Here is a 21,134-nt window from a genome sequence, read left to right as displayed (position 1 = left end):
CACCTCTGGAAATCATTTAACTATTTAAGTTGTTTTTCTTTTTTATTTACTTGTTGCTGTTGTTTAAGGAAACACAATGTTTATACCATTTCTATAAAAGGTACTTTGAAAACTGGAGGGAAAACATTCGTCTTTTAGCACTCACATATATTGAGAAGATGAATGACGCCATATGGTGTAGGAAACTAGACAGAACAGAATGTGACACTGATATTTGGCTCCGGGTCCCTGAATACTCTTTAAAGAACTGCAAGAGCCTTTTCTTGACCTTGTTATTTATATAATGCTTTATGAACAGAGGATGGAGGGAAATGATCAAGTAGAAGCAAATTATAACACATGCAAAATTAAATACAGACGTTTCTGAAAAGTTAGGAGAGAGTAAGCATACTGAGGCGCGTAAAAAGGGTTCAGACATACAATTCCAAGGTCACACTTCTGGGCTGGGAATCCTACCTCTGCTCTTGGCAAGACTTCATGCAACAGAACAATCATTTCCTTAATCTGTATAACGAGAAACATTGATTAAAAAAAACAAAACCCCTCAGTGGAATATTGAAGATTAAATAGGAGAATAAAATGTTAAAATGTATATCAGAATTTAGTAGAGTTTCTACTGGCTCCTGTCACTGAGGTGAATATTAGTTGCTGTGTTGTATAAAGCCGTAGACTCACTAAGGCAGTTTGATCCAGTGTCTGTGGGAGATATCTTGAGCAATCCTCCCTATTTCCTAAAACCTGCCCCTGGCTTCACTGAATTACCTTTACAGCTGATCTGAGGATGCATGTGTCCATGTGTGTCAACGGTTTCATCTACCCATGATTCAGATACCCTCACAGAGCTTTCAAAATTGCCAAACCCGAGGTTGCTGGGGTGCTGTGAATCCATCACATGTAAGATAACTCCACGGCCTGTGGTTCGATTTTGACTCAGGTAACCTTTCTCTGTAGAGAGAGTCGTGGGTGGGTTTGAACTGTCGCCCTCATGGTTAGCAGTCCTGAGCTCACCGAAGAGCACCACCAGGGCTCCTTCTTGATCTCCAAAGTACAGTTATATTATCCTCAGGGAAAGCAAATGGAATAGAGCCAGTTCTGCAGTACATCTTATGAGGGGGAAAGTTACTTTGAAAAGGTCTAACTCTTGGAAGAAAATATTCATATTCAGTGGAGTTCTGTGTTTGAATTTCTACTGTGCTACTTTTGAAGCTGAATTATAGCAAAACACCAACAAAAAGTCATTAACTCTCTGTACAGTCAGCTTTCTGCTAACCAATTTGGGGGTCAGACTACTCTACAATGGTTTATTGTAGGGTTGAATGAAACAATCTATGTAATAATGTGTTCTTTGGTATATACATGACATTAAACTAGAGTTCTATTTCTCATTTATCACGATCCATACATTCATCCCGCATGTCAAGCACATTTGTATATATGCTGCCATCATCAGTTTCAAAGAATTTTCTTTCTACATGAGCCCTTGATATCAGCTCCTCATTTCCCCATCCCCCGCCCTTCCTCCCTCATGAACCCTTGATAAGTTATAATTATTTTCAAATCTTATATCATCCTCTGTCACCTTTCACCCGCTTCTCTGTTGTTTGCCCCCCTGGAAGGGGGTTATAAATTGATCCCTGTGATCAATTTCTTGCTTTCCCCCACCACTTTCCCCTTATCCTCTTGGTATCTCTATTCTCATTGTTGGCCCTGAGGGGTTTATCTATCCTGGATTCCCTGTGTTTAGGGCTCTTCCCTGTAGCAGTGTGCATGCTCTGGTCTAATCCGATTTGTAAGGTAGAACTGACGTCATGATACTGGGGAGAAGGAAACATTAAAGAACTAGAGGAAAGTTGTATGTTTCATTGGTGCTGTACTGTACCCTGACTGGCTCATCTCTTCCCTGTGGTCCTTCTTTGAGGGGATGTCCAGTGGTCTACAGATGGGCTTTGGGTCTTCACTCTATGCCCTGCCCCTCCTTGGGTTCTATGTTTCATTCCCCATCTCTGTCTTTCCATGCTAAATACTGTCAGACCAGTTATAAAGAGATCTGAAGCTAGCTCATCTGCCTGATCTTGTTCTTGATTAAGCTTGCATGACTTCCTAGAAACCATTGACTCCTTTTATGAGGAATTAAACCATACCCTGTCAATGACTACTGTTCAAATTTTCTCTGGGGTATTTGAAATATATATATTATATTATAACAACAATTTATTAGTATATGTGCATAAATATAAACATATAAATCTATCTATATTATTTACCTTCTCCTAATCTAAAACAAACTGATAAGGCATCCCTGTGACTTGTGATTTCCTTATGAAATACACATTATGTGTTCCTATGGGTAAGTTTGAATCAACTGGGGTTGTGTAATTTCTGATCCAATTCATCTTGAGTGGGAATGCAAATTCTCACCAGAAACCAACCCAGTATGAACCAATTTGAAGCCCTGCCTGCAACCCAGGTGCTGTTTGAGCAGCACAGCTCAGAAGTACCCGAAAACTGGAAGAAACTCTCCGTCTGCAGAAGATAGAGGAACATTTGGAGTGCATTCCTCCTTCATCACCCTGATTTATCCGGGAAGAGACATAGCGGCGATGGGCAGCAGATGGTGGTTGCAGCCAGTGCAGTACGCACAACATGCGGTTGGTGCCAAAACTCTGTACCTTCAGGTTTTTGTTGACTGAAAGACTGTCCTAAACATCTGTGATCTGTCACTCGAGCAATACTGTATCTCCAAAGGTTGGGTCCATTTTTCTCTGACATGCGACATAATCGTTAGTAATTAGGTTAATTGTTCTTTAGATCTGCTGGAACTAAGAGCCTTCTTCCATGGTGTGCCTCACGACTCAGTAACTACACAGCTGGTGCTCAGGTGGGGTTCCGAGGAGATTGAAACTAAGAGATGACTTACTTCTCCTTTAAAGTCAGGATAATAAATTTATAGAACTTGAGTTTAGGCTACACTAGAACAAGGGAGTTAGAAGGTAGTTGGCTTGTAGAGAAAAACAAGAGGAAACCATATTAAATCTCCTCTATTTTGAGTTGTGTGTGTATGTGCCTTTAGGTTTACAATGTTGGTTTTATGCAGAGTACCACAGAAACTAGGATCCAGGTGTGTTGTCCAGATAACGGCGTTGGCAGTTATCTATGGAATTGATGTCAGATGTGGCAGATTCCTGGTTAGTTCCTTGCAATGACACCACCTTAACTTTTCCAGGTCCTGGTCCTCTCCAGATTAATTCTCCTATCTTCCTTTGGCCTATCTCATAGATAATAAAACTAGGAAATAACTTGGATTTTGAAAGAGGAAGAGATACATCTTTAAATACCCTTCCTTTCTTTGGAAAGAATTTTCTATTCTGACTCTGTGTACTATAACCTGTCATTGGCTAGCTGATTTGAGCTCATAATGACTATAACGGAGTAGAACTGCCCCATGGGGTTCCCAAGGATGTAAGTTTTCCACTTTTTTTTAAGCAGGTGGATTTGGACTAGTGACCTTTTAATCTTTTGGTTATTAACTTAGAACTTAACCCCTGTGGTATCTGGCTCTTTGAATCCATTTTCACCATTTAGGCACCAAAACTCATGCCACCGAGTCCATTTCAGCTCAGCGCGATTCTATTACTTCCTGTCATCTCTTGAAGTTTTCTTCTAATGGAATTATGAGGTTAGACATTACCCCTGGTTTTAGGCTGTGAATATGTATTACATGTCTCCTTCTATTCTACATTTGGCCAAAAGAAATGTGCAGTTTGAAAGGCACATGAAAGAGACAGGTGTGGGGAACGGCTCCACAGCCGTAGATGGCTTCCTCTTGAGTTGGCCCTTCTCCATCACCTAGCCAGCGGTTCGCAACCTGTGGGTTGGGACCCCTTTGGGGGTTGAATGACCCGTTCACAGGGATTGCTTGATTCATAACAGTGGCAAAACTACAGTGATGGAGTAGCAACAAAAATAATTTTATGGTTGGGGGCGTCACCAACTGTATTAAAGGGTCATGGCATTAGGAAGGCTCAGAACCACTGACTTGACAATGCTCATGTCTTGAGAGGAAACATCTGCTGCCTTGCACATAGTCCTAACCTGCACGCATTGCCACGTTCACTCAGGCATGTATGCATCTATTTATTTACATATGGAAATAAATATTTTCTTCCTGGGGTGGCATAATAATTATCTGCATTGGCTCTGGAAACAAACTATTTGGGCTCAAACCCACCCAGCTGCACACAAATCATGGGGCTGTGGGCAAGTTCTGTATGTTCTCCAGGCCTCATAGATGAAGAGGGAAAGAGAGAGTATCTACATAGAGTTTCTGGAGGATACAATATGTTCACCCATGTAACAGACTCGGAACAAAGCCTGTCCTACAGTAAACACTCAAGGAATCCTCTTTGATTTTTAATTATATGAGCTGATATTTACCCATTGATTTCTTAATATATGTCAGACCCAAAGCTACAAGGTTTGCATATCTTAACTCCTGTGATCCTCACATACACACATTGACCACATGTGTCAGAAGTATCTTCAGGTACTGCTGTGCTACCTGCAGGTGCATCCCGCAGCTGAAGAAATTGAACTGCTCTTTGACAGGGGCATCTTGATTCCTTTTTACATATTCTTTCCATAAACAATTCAAAGATAATTAAACATTGAGGTAAAGTACAAGAGTTTAATCTATCCTGTGACCCGTTTATCGCTGCTTAAACTACAAAGCAAGGGGGATCATCCCTTTAATTTTTAATACATTTCATAAATCTGCTCCAGAAAATATGTCCCTATCTGTGTCCATACGTCTTTGGTTTATCACTTTGGAGAAGTTTGTTCTCTGAAAGTTTGGTAATGCTAAATCATCTCGAGGCATAGAAAGAACAGCTATGTTACAACTGGAAATATATCTGATGATACGATGGAAGCTTGACCTTTGATGGTCAACTTGAGCCGTCAATATTATTAGCCCATATCTACTCTGCATCTTTGTTCCTGGTGTTATTATGTGTGGCAGCTCTACCATTATCAAGCACCCAGGTTACTGTGGACGATAAGAGCTACACTAAAATAAATACATATGATTGACAAATCATGGCCAAAGATGTCTCTAATGACAGGATCTACTCAAGACTGTGAGCTGTATGGGGGCCAAAAGTATTTGCCCCATCTTAATCTATTGCAGTACTTAGAGCAGATAGTTGGCATGTTGCACGTTTCACAAACATTGTATAGACTAAACTCATGTCTAAAAACAGGAGTAATCCCATAAGAAGGTGTGGATGCCCAGAGGAGGAGCAACTCAGCTTGCTGACCAGGAGGAGTCCCTGGGTGGGTGAGAAAGGCGAAGAGCACCTTAGCCACAAGGCTTACAATCAAAGCACTGAGCAGTCCCACAGAAAGCTGAGCTGGTGGTCGCTCGTAAGGTCACAGCCTTGAAGCCTTGGTGGAACAGTTCACTCTGCACGTGCTGGATCATCCTGACTTGGACTTCCCTTGAAAGCAGCAACAACAGCAACAAACACAGACCGGAAGTGGGGTGAACAAAGAGGACATGGGCTACATTTGACTCATTCAAATCGAAAAGGAAAAACTCTAGTGACATACAGTCATATATTCATCATGGATGGGCGTATTGTCATTTTTTGTTTATATTTGAAAGCATTCCTCCTCATTTCAACGTGTATTTTTGCATCTTGCAAGACACTTGATGTGAGTGCCATGAGTACAGACTTTTACAGTTAGGATTCCACCCAACCTCTTTCTCAAGAGGCAGCAAGCAGAAGATTAAAGATAGATATGAACCAATCCAGGACAGAACCTCAGAATTGTTCAATCTACTAGAGTTTTACTCATGTAGTCACCAAATTCACATATACCCTCACACCTAGTAGATGAGTACACCAGTATGTGGAAGAAATCAGAGTGAAGTACTTAAAAGATTTACTTAAAGATCTGACTGCCTATGGCCTCCATACTTTTGAACCATCACCTTGAAACACTAGCCCGTTTTCTGTGTAAATGACTGGCTCTACTGGACTGCTCATTGAAAAGTGTTTCCTTTTCCGAGATGCCAGTGAACCTACCAACATCTTCTTGCCATCATTTTCTACCTCCAGCTCCTGTTTTCCTCGTTCCAGTACTTTCTCCCCAGAAGTGGCTGGTGGTTTCGAACTACTAAAATGTGTAACCCACTATTCCACCAGATCTCCTCTTTGCTTCTCCAAAATATAGTGCATGGGCATTATGATGTTTCTCACCCCACCCTCCATTGCCAGAGGCTTGACAAGTCTGTTCATTATTTACCCATTTAAATTTTTCTTCTTTTGATAGCAGCCTTAGCAAAAATATATTTATATTTTTGGTCACAGTATATGGATCTAGCTTCATCGGCCATAGTCCGTATTTTTGTTTTCTGAAAGATTCTAACCATCTCTGACCTGGATACTGAGACACAATTAGATTTAACTCAACACCAAGAGGTGTGCTTTTACTGTCAATTTCCCAGCTGATATATTCTATTCATTTTTCTATCAAGTTAGATTATTGTATTTGATTTCAGTGGTTTCAGTGTACCTATTCAGCTGTACAATCTGGCTGTACAAACACATTCAAATGGTATTATCCAGTTTATGATTGATTCTGTATGACTCATTTTAGAATCCAAAATGCAGGATTAACTGAACTCCTAATTTCCAGGAATATAATGTCAACAAATTATTAAAAGATGATAGGGCTTTAATAGCCAGGACTATTAATTCTATATAGCAGCAGAATGTACACACACATGGACACACATATGTATATCCATGTAAACATGAAAATATAGAGACAGGAGTCCTTGTAGTATAGTGGTTATGCATTGGGCTGGAATTCTCAAGGTCAGTAGTTGGAAACCACCAGCCACTCCAGAGGATAAAGACAGGACTTTCTACTCCCATAAAGAATTACACTCTCAGAAACTCATAGAGATATTTCTATCCTGTCCTATAGGATGGCTATATGTGGTCCTTGACTTGATGGCAGTGAGTTGTGCTTTGGCCTTATATAGACAGTCACAGTTAAATAGGTACCTCATTTTACAGATAGGATGTGATCTTTCTCACCTGATATATTGAGATGCCTGACTAAGAGTGGCAGTGCTGTGAATATATTCACATCAGTGTTGTCCTTTAATAAAGTTTTCACCTCTCTCATAAAAATACAAAAGTCAGCTCAACTGTTTGCTTTCATATCCTTAGTTACATCGATTGTGAATACTCCATATGCTGTCTTTTGTACCTTGGAAGATAAGATGTAATTATGGGGGGAAGTTGGATCAATAGAATAAGAGGCTCGGGTGCTTATTAGTTTATCTCACTTCTGATACAACTGGGTCTTTCAAAGAAAACAAGTCATTTGCATGTACTTTTCTTTGGGAAAGAAAATGTTACTTGAATTGGTATTTTAGGAAAAACTGTGACATTTACCAGTACTTCGGGCCTTATGTAGTGTCTGGTGGAGCAGGTAGTTAGAGAATAGCTGGAGAGGCATGTGTAAAATGACTGGGAACCCTGGTGTAATTTTTGAGGAGTTCCCATTCTCTGACCAATCAACTCACAGTCTTCAATTCAAGTGTGTCTCCTAGCAACCCTATAGGTCAAAGTGGAACTGTCCCAGCATGTTCTAGAGACTGTAACTCTTTCTGGGGGCAGAGAGCTCCATCGATTTCCCCACTAATCTTGAGAGTGGCTGGCCAAGCTGCAACCAACCCATTACCTACACCAGTAGGTCTCCTTAATTGCCATCCGAGTACCTCTCAAATCTTACGGGCATTTACAGGGGCTCATCTTGGTAGAGGTTCCCAGCCATCCAAATAGTAGGCTATACGATTGCAGTCTCTTAATTATCTAAACAGGGATGTTGATAGCTTTTTATTTTTTTTATTTTTCTATTATGGATACACTTTACCCATCAGCTATGTGGCAGTCCAATCAATGTTTTCATATGACCAAGATATTATCCTCCTTTTTAAGCAATAAAAAGTCACATTTTATCTACTTGGCTGTTACTGAAATAACAAAAGCTATGCTTTGAGGCTTAAGATGTATGCATTTCCACCATGCATATTCATGAGTTCCCTCCCCTTTAACTTATCTACCCCTGCCTTTACTTTCATAAATCTAATTTTAGCTTGTGTATAATACTCTGATATTTTGAGTGTACCCTTGGAAAAGACTAATGCATAAATTAACATAAATAATCCTTTAGATGCAGTTGCAACCTATACCATCTGTCTCGCTGAAATATAAAGACTTCTGTTTGATTGGTTGGACAGATCCCATGATTATGGGTACTTCTAGGTCTGACTCAAGTAAGAAGACAATGTGCTTTAGAAGTAGCAAAAAGGTGTCCCCTGGTCCTGGAGATGTATGGTCAGCCAAACAATAGACAGACCTCTAACGAACAACAGGACCAGGAAGGAATTCATTCTTTAGAACTACCCAACACTTAAGCGCAAAAGGTCAGTATTTGTAAAAACAAAAAACAAAGCTTTCTGCCTGTGCTCTGGCTACTCAATAATATCCTGACCTTTTGCTCCCTTACTTGCTGAAGACAGACCAGTTTGGCATTTATTTCTCACACTTATCACCAACACAGGAGCCCTGGTGTTGTAATGGTTACTCACTGAGACGCAGTTCAGTAACTGTTCCTTGTAAAGAGATAGCAACTTCAGAAATGCACCAAGACAGTTCTAGAGTAGATGTGCATCAGAATCCACTCAATGGCAGATCTGATCCAAGAACAGAGAGAACCCCAAAGTTGGGAATTGGCTAATCAAGAGATTCATGAATTCTCTTATTAACATTCACAGCAAATCATTCACTTCCATGTATTATCTCACCTAAAATAGAAAAAAAGTAATGAGTAATAAAAATGACTTATTCAAGACATCTTTCCTCTACCTTATTATTGCGTACTTTAATAGTCTTTTAGTTACTTTTGGATACATCATCTCTGGTTCTTCTACATATCATTTAAGGAAAAGCTATGGATGTTTTTCAAAGAATATAGCTAAAATTTGAATAAACAAAATTGGACAAAAGCTCGGGTGGGGAACAGCTGAAGGAGGTGAGAACTGGCTGCCTTCTATGAAGTATATGCCTTGATACCACCCAAGAATGGGCAGATTGTTAGGTTCCTGGCACTGAGAGAATTCACGCAGCAGAAGCACATTGGTAATCCTATGACTTTTATGAGGAAAAGGGACATTTCAGGTATCACCGTCTCAAAAGTACACACTGTCTCTGGAAAGCATGCAAGACCACGCAGAAGCCACGCGGGAGTTCACAGCTGAACGCAAAAAAAACACATGGAAAGAACACAGGCACAGGAGCATGAAATGAAACTTTCAGGACTAGAAGATCTCAGGGGCAAGAGAGAGGCCTAAGGGGGAGCTCAGACTCCAGGTCTTAATGGAGTGTGTGTGTGTGTGTGTGTGTGTGTGTGTGTGTGTGTGTGAGAGAGAGAGAGAGAGAGAGAGAGAGAGAGAGAGAGAGAGAGAGAGAGAGAGAGAGAAAATCCCATCCTCTTCCTGCCAAGTATCCCTGAAAGATTGGTGCCCTGCCAGTGGACTGCTTTTAACCCCACTGGCTGGGAAGGCGTGGTTGAGGGCACTGGTTGATCTTTTTTTTTTTTAAATCATTTTATTAGGGATTCATCCAACTCATTGCAATTCATACATACATACATCAATTGTGTAGAGTACATTTGTACATTTATTGCCCTCATCATTCTCAGAACATCTTATTGGCTGAGTTTAAGCCCACCTGTTGATGTCATGTTACTAGATTGTGGCTAGGTTTGGTCTCACCTGTGCCACTGAGGGGGAGGGAGGGCCTAGTCTTTGCATGCTCAGTTTGGATTGTTTCAAAGGTGTCTGATTAGGGTGCCTGGTTTCTTGCCAAACCCTTTGTTGTACCCTTATGCAGGTATTGGGGAGACAACCCCCACTACTCCCTATTCTGGCTACCTAACATGATCACTAATTTTTGAAATAGCTAGTTTTTCTTCCCCTATTAGGCCAATGAACAAAATAAAGTAAAGCAACCATGGTTTAATTAGAAATGCATGCATAAATGAAGATGAATTCAAATTTATTCTGTCCAGGAATTGATTCCTCAGACTAAACATAATCTACTATATATATTTTCATATCTCTGGTACCTACATGCACAGATCATAGGGAGGATTATGAGCATAAGGGTATTCCAGAGACGATTTCCCATACAAATGCAGAGAGCCATCACCGAGATGGCTGCATTCACAGGTGTCTAACATGCAGAGGAAAACATGCCAACCCCAACAAACAAAGTGCTCTGAGTGCTTGTCATGTTGCTGTGAAAATACAGGTATTTAATATACTTACAGTGGCCTCAGAGTTGTGTACAAACCTACCAAAGCACAGAAAAGGAAGAGCCACGTTTTCAAAAGCAAGAAATATTGGATAAAGTAACAATTATTCTATTAAAGGATTCTTATGCTTTCATTCAAAAATGGGTATTGAGCCTGCTGAATGACAAGCATAGGGCTAGGACCTTTCGGCACATATAAAAATAAGACACCGTCTGTAGTCATGTCAGATTTGTCTAATGGGAAGACAGCTATTTGCGTCATAATGTAGTCTTTGCTCCTGGGATCCCATTGGATATAGAATCTGGATGTGCTTTTACAGGAAAGTGGCATTTTTTGTTCTATGTTTTGAAATAAGAGGAGGAGATTCTTTGAAGATTGGTAGGCACGGAGAGCAAGAGGCAGATCCTGACAACATCATCTCCTTCATGGTTGTCTTTGCAGATAGGGAATGAGACTTAAGAATCGGCATTGATAGCAAAATGGCATTGACAACGATAATAATTGTGGATAAAGACAATAAAAACTTTAAACTATTCTGAAGGTATTATTGTGAAGAGGGGAGTAAATTGAAGGCAGATACAGTTGTTATAACTCTAAATCTATATAATGGTAGTGAGTTATTGAGTTAGACAAGGATTAATGAGGCCCCTAGTGACATAGTGGATCTGCAATGTCATTTGTTCCAAGCCACCAGCTGTTCCTCAGGAGAAAGATGGATCTTTCTGCTCCCACAAACAATTCCAGTCTCATAAACGTACAGGGCCAATTCTATCATGTCCTTTAGGGTTGCTATGAGGCACTATTGATTCAGTGGCAATGAGAAACCACAATAGTATGAGCCCTGGGAGTCTAGTGGATTAAGCATTAGGCTGCTAACCACAAGGTTGGCAGTTTGAACTACCCGGCACTCTGAGGGAGAAAGAAAAGGCTTTCTACTCCCATTAAGATTTACAGTCTAGGGAACCCACTGGAGTAGTTCCACTCGGTCCTACAGGGTCTTTATGAGGCAGAACTGACTTGATGGCAGTGACAGTGAATAAGAGAGCACTAAATTAATAGTAGTAGTTAAGAGAGAGACAGGATACAAATAAAATATATTGGATGCTTGGCTCAATAAACCAAATTCACTGCCTTCAAGTTGATTCTGTCGCACAGAGACCTTATAGGACAGACTGGGTAGAACTGCTTTGATGGGTTTCCAAGACTATAACTCATTATAGGAGTAAAAAGCCTCCTCTTTCTCTCATGTAACAGCTGGTGGTTTTGAACTGCTGACCTGGCAGTTAGCAGTTGAACTCACTATGCCACCAGGGTTCCTGCTCGACCCCATAGGACATATTAAACAATCAATTTGAACAAGTCCTCTACATGAATGCAAGACCATCTCAGCACATTCTCAAGTGACAAGCTTTGCATGATTACAAGCAAACTACACCTCATCTTGGCGGTGCAAATACCCCTCACTTCCAGACCTTGGGCTCCTCAACCCTGCAAGCAGGCAGGGCTGCACTAGTGCTTTAGGAGAATTGACATGCAACCCAAAAGGAAGCTAATCCCCTCAAGGCTACTCTGGCCCAGGCTCTGCTGAAGACTAAGTGCTTCTTCTCACAATGATTGACGCATGCCCCTCCCCCCTCCAGGAGGACAAACCACACAACGTGCAGAAGGGACACAGCCGTCAGTGTAAGGTATGAAAACAATGACAAAGTATTATTTCTCAAGGATTCACAAGGGCAGGGAGCAGGGGAAGGAGGGGAAAAAGAGGAGCGGATACGACGGGCTCAAGTAGAAAGTAAATGTTCAGAAAATGATTATGACGACATAGGTACAAATATGCTTGTTACAATTGATGTATGATTGTGATAAGAGCTGTAAGCGCCCCCAATAACATGATCTTTAAAACACAACAAACAGATTCTACCTCGGTGTATGTTAAAAAAAGTAAATATGAAAGTATAAGAAGATTACTTGGCACAATATTCCATAGGAGAGCAGACAGGAGAAAGGGATGATATGACAGAGGGAGCGCAAAAGGTCCTCAGGTCCTCACTGATGGCCATTTCCTGTTCCCTTGCAATAAACTTCACTTTTCAAAGTGGTCTAAGGAATCATCTTGTTTTCCTAACTAGCAGGGCAACACTAAAGCACTGTCCATGGTGCCTTCTTCAGGAAGACACAGCAAAACTGTCCCCAACTCCAGAACAAAAGGGAAGTGCCGCACAGGCCTCCCACATACTGCTTTGAAAATCTTCCCCTGTAATTTCATCACATGTTCATTGACTCCACTATCAGGAGCACAACCAGACTAAATCATCTAAGACTCGTGGCATTAGGCAATAACTTGTAAATACCAAGCACTTTAATGTAATTATCTTGTCTGAAACCGTTTAGCAAACAGAAAGTCAAGCTTCTGATGGTTTATGCTAATAGGTCTCAGAAGCAATCACACTAGTGATTTTATTTTACTTAATTTTTTCTGGTGTATTGCTCTGTTAGTACATCTCATCTAGGTAGAAGATTCAGACAGACGTAGAAGGAGATAGGATAATCTTTGTTGCTAAAAAAAAAGTTTATTTTAAAACACTATCATTATGCAACAATGTGATTAATTATAGGAGTGATTTCTGCGTTCGACTATTTATCATGGACCTGGAAAGATAAATGTCTGATGTACAAGGGGGCTCTGAAAACTTTTGGAAATTTTTCATTTTCTCCCATGAACTTTTGGAAACCTTCTTGTATAATTTTAATACACATACAGAACCCAAAATACAAATATTCATAGTAGAACAAAATAAATTGTTGAGGGGCATCACCTAAATCAGAGATGGGCAATGTTCCCACAAAGTACCAGATAGAAAAGACTTCAGTGTTTGTACAGGACTTAGCGTCTCTGGCAAAACTAAGGCAGTGAACAGAGCAGCAGTAGCATTTGCAAGAGAAGATGCAGACATTTGCAGATGACAGTGTAGAAAGGCCTGGAGTCATTAATGATGTGGACTACTTGGAAGGGAGTTGTGAGACAGTTTGCATGTTAGAAAGGAGGTATTGCAGATTAAGTTCCTTAGAAACAGAATCTGAAATGAATATGCACATGGTTGGGAAGGGAGAGGAAGCACGCTAGATGTAAGAAAAGATTGAGTTTTGATGCAATACCAACAAAAGCCAAGGACTATCATATGTGGAGTAATAAAACAGGTGATGCCTTCAGACTTGCTCTAATTTGGAAGCAGGGGATTAGGTATATTTACTTCCATATTGAAACATCATTGGATACGGGATCCTTCCACATGGACACATGACATTGGAGGAGTCACTCACTAAAGTTGGATAAGAACTGAGAACTGTCTAACAGCCACATGCAAACATGCCTTCATTCCTGAAAAAGAAATGGATGGCACATTCCAATGCCTGGTATAGTTTACAACGAGACCAGCAACATTGGAAACACCATGGCCACCAGAAGAAAAACACATCTGTCTTGAAAGAAGTATAACTAGCCTGTGTTTCACATAGTTTGGTCATGTTCTCAGGAGAGACCAGCTCCTGCAAAAAGACATCATGCTTGGTAGATTGTCAGTGACAAAAAGTAAGATCATTCGATAATATCGGATCACATTGGATTGACGTAGTGGCTGCAACAATTGGCTCAGGCATAGCAACAATTGTGAGGGTGATACTAGACTAGACAGTGTTTCATCCTGCTTTATATGAATCAGAACTTACTCCCTAGGACATAAAGGCAGCAAGAAGTTCAGACTGAAGTTGAAGAAATGGAAAACAAATCCCCTAAATCTAAAATAGAATATTAAATAGATGGTTGTGTTTAGGTGCTGTTGAGTTGGTTCCAACTGATAGCGACCCTCCATACAACAGAACCAAACACCATCGGTGCCATCCTCACCATTGTACCCATGTTTGAGCCCATCTATGTAAACACTGTATCAATCCACCTTTCCTCTGCCCTCCTACTTTACCTGATGCCCTGTAAGGATCATCCTGACGGCACTTCTTCCAAGATAAATGTGCTCATTTGGTGTTTGCTTTTGACATTCCGTGGCATTTTCATTATTAATCACAGCAAAATAGAAGCCATCACAGTGCACCAAAGTGACAGACAAGTGGTAGGACCTTGAGGGGATCCCACCTGACTTTAGAACAGACTTGACACGTTGGAAACTACAGAGTGTCTAACAACCTATGTGAGGATATAAAAATATCATGCATGAAGAAAATAAAAGGTTATTAAACATATAAGAAAGAATATATATATATATATATATATATTCATATATATACATGAAATTATAGGTAAAAGTGGATTCTGAAATAGAATAGCTAAAGCAAATGGAAGGATGAAGTAAAAGAGCTGTATAGAATTTCCAAAGAGCAGTTTGAGAAGACGATATAAAACATTATAATGAAATGTAGGAATCCAGGTGGCAGGGTGGATGTGATAAGTTTTTTGCCAACATGGCCTCTGTAAGATAGCACAAGTGTAATTTAGCCTGTCAATCAGGTCACAGCTTGATCACCTCCCTTGGAGGTAAGACAGAGAGAAATGGCTCTCTGGAGGCTGATCCCTCTCTTTCACCCTCTGCTTTTACCTTCCTGCTGGCCAGCCACTCTGAGACTTATGAGCCCTGTGATGCAGCCACCAACATTGGTTCTATAAAACCTTGCACCCACCATCCTGTGATCTTCATGCATTCTGCATCACTGCATGTGGCTGAGTGAGTCTGAAGAGGGATTTAGGAACTAGTATTGAAATTTTGGATTAGTATTGGACTTATGGACTTAATCTGGACTGGTCTGGGATGTCTTCTCAATATACAATTACTCCTTGAGATAAATCTCTTTTGTATACATATGAGTGTCACTGAATTTGTTTCTCGAATCAAACCAGCTCAACACATTATGGTACCAGGAGTGGGATACTAGAGAAAGAAATCAGGAAGATGGAGAGGAGAGGCTTGTCTGACCTCTGCCTCATTTCAGTTTCCTCCTTTGACTAGCAGGTGGTCAGATATAGCCAGGAAGTTTCCTTGGCTGCTTTCTGGAAAGAACATGGGAAGTTAAAGTTTTGATTATTTTCTTGGGATTTTGCCTTTGATTATGCCTCTTTGAATGTGATAAATGTAAATTTCATGCTCAGGGGGTGAAAACTTCTCTGAAGCCATGCTTCTTAGCCAAAATGACTGACAGAAGGCCTGGGCCTGGTTTGATACAGCCAGAGGCTTAAGGTCATATTGCATATGAATGGGATAACTTAGAAAACAGAGACTTGAATTAGACTGCTTTAAGAATTATGCTTAGGATTTGGCTGTACTATAATACTAGGATTGTATTGGTTTCTTCTACTTGTTATTGATATAATGTGTAATGTAAATGATTATTGGGAAGTATGAATAGAAGGTTTGTAAGCCCGCTGCTCACAAACATTAAATTGGATATGTTAAAATGTTAGTTGAAATTGTTTGCAAAGATGATTTAGAAAAGATAAGCCCTACCCAGTGCCTTGAGTGCTCAGGACATTTTCCTAGAGGACTGTTTTCAGACTGAAGACGGAGGGGAAAAAAAGAGCCATTAGGATACTTTGAATTTTGAACTAGTGATTGGCTCCTGAAGCTGGAAAAATCTGGAGCCATGAAAGGACTCTCCTCTCTAGAACTGACAGTTAAAAGTAGCCTGCAGGCAGTCTGAAACACTCACTAGGTGACCACCTGAATCCACTTATTGCGTGGAAGTGGGAGAAATGCACCAATAGAGAGACATGTTGAGTCTGGCTACTGATACTAGAACTGATTCACAGGGACTAGTGGAGGAGATGAGAGTGGGTTGGCTGGTCTGGAATTTAAAGAGTTATGTGCAACCTGAGCCTATGATATGACCTAGACCAAGGATGCTAGGGATTTTAGAATCTGTGAAGGGGCCTATGGTGAAAAGATGAGGTGGCTATTGGGCACATTGGTGAGGCTAAGTGAGGCAGCCCACTTTGAGTTGACCAGAACCTTACTAGATGAAAATAAGATTACTTTTAAGCCTGTGAATTGATGCATACTGCTGCTGACTTTATGGATGGCCTGTCTGGATTTATTGCTTACAGATGCAGATTCATAACTTTGCCTTACAAACTTTCATGGGTGAGGGAATATGCTGACAGGATTATGGTGTAGGTGCTCACATAACTGAAATTGTTAGGCATAGAACAGTTTTGTTTTGTGAAATTATAAAATATTATGTTTAAATGAGTTTGGCACATTTTGAGTTATATACATTTTAGATTTTTTTCCTGTTAGGCACAAATATAATTTTATTATTGTCTTTGTTCTAAATATTATGTATGGCTAAAGAGTTGTGTAAAGGTACCAAGTTGACAAGGGGTGGATTGTGATAGGGGTGTGTGTGTGTGTGTGTGTGTGTGCCATCATGACATCTGTAAGAAGATATGGGTAGAGTTTAGCCTATCAGGTCACAGCTTGATGGCCTTCTTTGGAAGTTCAGACTGAGAAAATGGCTCTCTACAGGTGGCCCCCCTTCTTCCCAACCCCTCACCACACTCTGCTTTTACCTTCCTGCTGGCAAGCCACGGTGAGCCCAGTGATTTAGCCACTTCCATTGGGTCCACAAAACTTTTGCACCCCATGATTTTTTTTTCAATTCTGCATCATTGCATGTGTCTGTGTGAGTTTGAAGAGGGACTTATGAACTAGGATCAGACTTAAGGACGAGTATTGATCTGGACTGGGAAGAGACGTTTTCTTGATATATAATTCATTCCTTGATTGAAATCTCTTTCTTATACATATGCATATATGAGTGTCACTGAATTGGTTTATCTAGTCAATTTGGCATAGCACATTGGTTACGAGTTGTGCTGTTCACTAAAAGGTCAGCAGTTTGAAAGTACCAGCCAGCTCTGAGGGAGAAAGACAAGACTTTCTACTCCAAGAAAGAGTTAAAGGGGCACAGAGGCGGTTCTACCCTGTCCTACAGGGTTGCTGTGAAGCCACATCAATTTTATGATTGTGACTTTGAATTTTTGATAATGAAATGTGGAAAGTCCTAGTGTTCCAAAGCCCACATGGAAGAAAACCTTTAGAGTTTCTCAGATTGAAATATCTTAAAGAAAAATGTAACTTTGAGTTGAAATCTTGAAAAGTTACTTGGGAAAAATATTGAATGATGTAGGAAGCATTCAATAAAAGAAAGGGACGCATAGATTCACTGTACCAAAAACAACTGGCCCAGATTCAGCTACTTCAACAGGCAGCACATGATCAAGAACAGATGACACTGAAGGAAGAAGTCAAAGCTGCACTCAAGGCTTTAAGCAAAACCAGAGCTCCAGAGATGGATGCAATATCAATGGAAATGCCTGAACAAGCAGGTGAAGCACTACAAGTTCTCACTCCTCTAAGCCAAGAAGTGTGGAAGACACCTATTTGGCAGTCAACTGAAAGATCCACATATGTGACCATTCAAAAAAAATAAGCCATCCGAAAGAATGTGCAAATTATTGAACAATCTCATTAATATTGCATGCAAGTCAAATTTTGCTGGTGATAATTCAACCATGACAACAGTGCATTGACCCGGAGCTTCCAAAATGTCAAGTTGGATTCCTAAGAGAACCTGGCAGGAGGTTCTCATCTGAAAGATCTTGGTTCAAATCATAAAAGCTTAGGAAGATGTTTACTTGTTTCCAAATGACTATGCAAAGATGTTCAACTGTACGGGATTATAAGAAACTAGCAATAACGTTGAGCAGAATGGCAATTCCATGGTGCTCATGTGAAATCTGTACATAGAATAAGTCACAGTGGGGTGACTAGAACAAGGGACTATTGCATGGTTTAAAATCTGGAAAGGTGTAGATCAGGGTTCCATCCTCTCATCATACTTATTCAATCTGTATGCTAAGCAACGGAGAGCAGCTGGACTATGCGAAGACCACAGCATCAGGATTGGAGGTCGTTTTATTAATCTGCAAAATGCAGGTGACACAACCCTTCTTGCTGAAAGGAAAAGGGCATGAAGCACTTGCTGATGGAGATCAAGAATTTTAACCTTCAGTATGGATTATATCTCAATCTAAAGAAAATAAAAATCCTTGCAACTGGGCCAGTAGGTAACATCGGGATAAATGGAGAAAATATTGAAGGTGTCAAGGTTGTGTCTGTCTTGCTTGGAAACACAATCAACGCTCACAGGAGGAGTAATCAAGAGGTCAAACAATGTATTTCATTGAGTAAACCTTCTGCATATGACCTCTTTAGAGTATTGAAAATAAGCACTTTATTTTGAGACCTCAGGTGTGCCTAATTCAAGTCAAAATATTTTCTCTTTTTTTTAACATTTTATTGGGAGTTTTTACAAGTATTATTACAATCCATAGTTCCGTTAGACCCGGCATAATTGTACAATTGTTGGCATCATAATTTACAACCTATTTTATTTTTTCTTGAACTTCTTTTTTTTTAAATTTTTTTATTGGGGCTCATAAGGCTCTTTTTTAAATTTTTTTTATTTTAACAATTTATTGGGGCTGATACAATTCTTTTCACAGTTCATACATATACATACATCAATTGTATAAAGCACATCTGTACAGTCTTTGCCCTAATCATTTTTTTCTCTTTTCTTCTTTTACATTTTATTAGGGACTCAAACAACTCTTACCACAATCCATACATATACATACATCAATTGTATAAAGCACATCCATACATTCCCTGCCCCAATCATTCTCAAAGCATTTGCTCTCCACTTAAGCCCCTTGCATCAGGTCCTCTTTCCCCCCCCCTCCATTTCCCCCTCCCTCATATGCCCTTGGTAATTTATACATCGTTATTTTGTCATATCTTGCCCTATCCGGAGTCTCCCTTCCCCCCTTCTCTGCTGTCCCTCTCCCAGGGAAGAGGTCACATGTGGATCCTTGTAATCAGTTCCCCCTTTCCAACCCACTCACCCTCCACTCTCCCAGCATCGTCCCTCACACCCTTGGTCCTGAAGGTATCATCCACCCTGGATTCCCTGTACCTCCAACCCTCATATGTACCAGTGTAAAGCCTCTGTCCTATCCAGCCCTGCAAGGTAGAATTCAGATCATGGTAGTTGGGGGGAGGAAGCATCCAGGATCTGGGGGAAAGCTGTGTTCTTCATCGATACTACCTCACACCCTAATTAACCCATCTCCTCTCCTAAACCCCTCTATGAGGGGATCTCCATTCAAGCCAAAATATTTTCAATTACCTCTTATGCCTGTGGAAGTTGGACATTGAATAAGAAAGACTGGGGAAAAATTATGCATTTGAATTATGGTGCTGGCACATAATCTTGAAAGTACCATGGACTAACAAAAGGACATATACATCTGTCTTGGGGAAAGACAACCAGAAAACTAGAATGCTTCTTAGAAGCAACAATGGTGAGACTTTGTCTCAAGTACTTTGAACATGTTTTCAAGAGAGACTAAGCTCTGGAGAAAATCATCATGCTTAATAAAGGAGAGGGGTAGTAAAAAAGAGGAAGGCCCTCGACCAGATGAACTTATACAGTGGTGGAAACAATGAACTCAATCATAAGAATAATTGTGAAAATGGCAAAGGAGTGGGCAGTGTTTCATTCTGTTGTGCATAGGGTCCCTATGAACCAACTCAGTGGCTTCCAACAACAACAACCTTCACAGTGCTAGTAGTTGATTGAGGAAGATTAAATATTTAAACAAAATTAATTTTCTTTCTGTCTCCAGAGGAAAAAAGTGTAACCACTTATGTCTATTAAGTACACTCAATGCAGATTTGGCTGCTCTGCTTTTTAAGACTTACTGGTGGCTGGGATAGGAGGTAAGAGACATATAAGCACTTTTTTTTTCAATCCACATTAATGAATAATATGAAATCAATGGGTAAATATATCTAGCATGCTTATAATATGAAGCACACATTAAGCAATTCAAATTAAATAACTAAATTGGTAAGGACTAAGCAAGAGTTACATAGGAAGCTGGTATTTAAACCAAGCAGAAAGCAGGTTCTTCTATTACTGACAGTCAAAGAAGAGATTTAGGGAAAGAGCTAACATGTCTGAAAAACAAAAAGAAAGCCAATGCTATGGCATGGAATTAGGAGCTTAATTCAAAATTCATTGTCTCCTCCTAAGTTAGGTTTACAAATTTTAGAATATTTGGGACATCATCATTGTCATGGATTCTTATTCTGTGAAGTCAGGCCTCCTACAACTCTTTCTAGCCCATGCAGCCCTTGGCAGGGGCTTCGTTGCATTGCTGAAACTCTATAGGTCTTTGATGAAATAAGTATACATTTCATTAATTTCAAATACCTGAATGTGATTCTTTTGAGATCTTTGAGAATTTTCTATGATCAAGCCAATGTTATTCCCTGATTTGAATTTAAACTAAAGCAGAGCGGGTGTTTTTTGAAAATGTCAACATTGTTGTTTTTAAGCACTCCAACAGGCTAGTCAGAGTGAATCACGGTATTTTTCAGTGAGGGTTTAAATTTTGGCATGAGGAACCAAAAGAAAGGCCCCATGGTATCAATTAAGGTACCACACAGGTAAATGCCAATGCTTGGGCCCCTTCATGTTTCTTGACTTTCTCTACTTCACCATAAAACTCCAAGACGAGAGAAGCAGCTTGCTGAGGCCTTTCTTCTTCTTTGAATCTTTAATGTCAAACCATTGGCGGTGGGTGCCGAATGGGCACCGATAATAAG

This window comes from Tenrec ecaudatus, chromosome 18 (genome assembly GCF_050624435.1).
Source record: "Tenrec ecaudatus isolate mTenEca1 chromosome 18, mTenEca1.hap1, whole genome shotgun sequence".
NCBI lineage: Eukaryota > Metazoa > Chordata > Mammalia > Afrosoricida > Tenrecidae > Tenrec > Tenrec ecaudatus.
Note: the sequence above shows the minus strand (reverse complement) of the source record.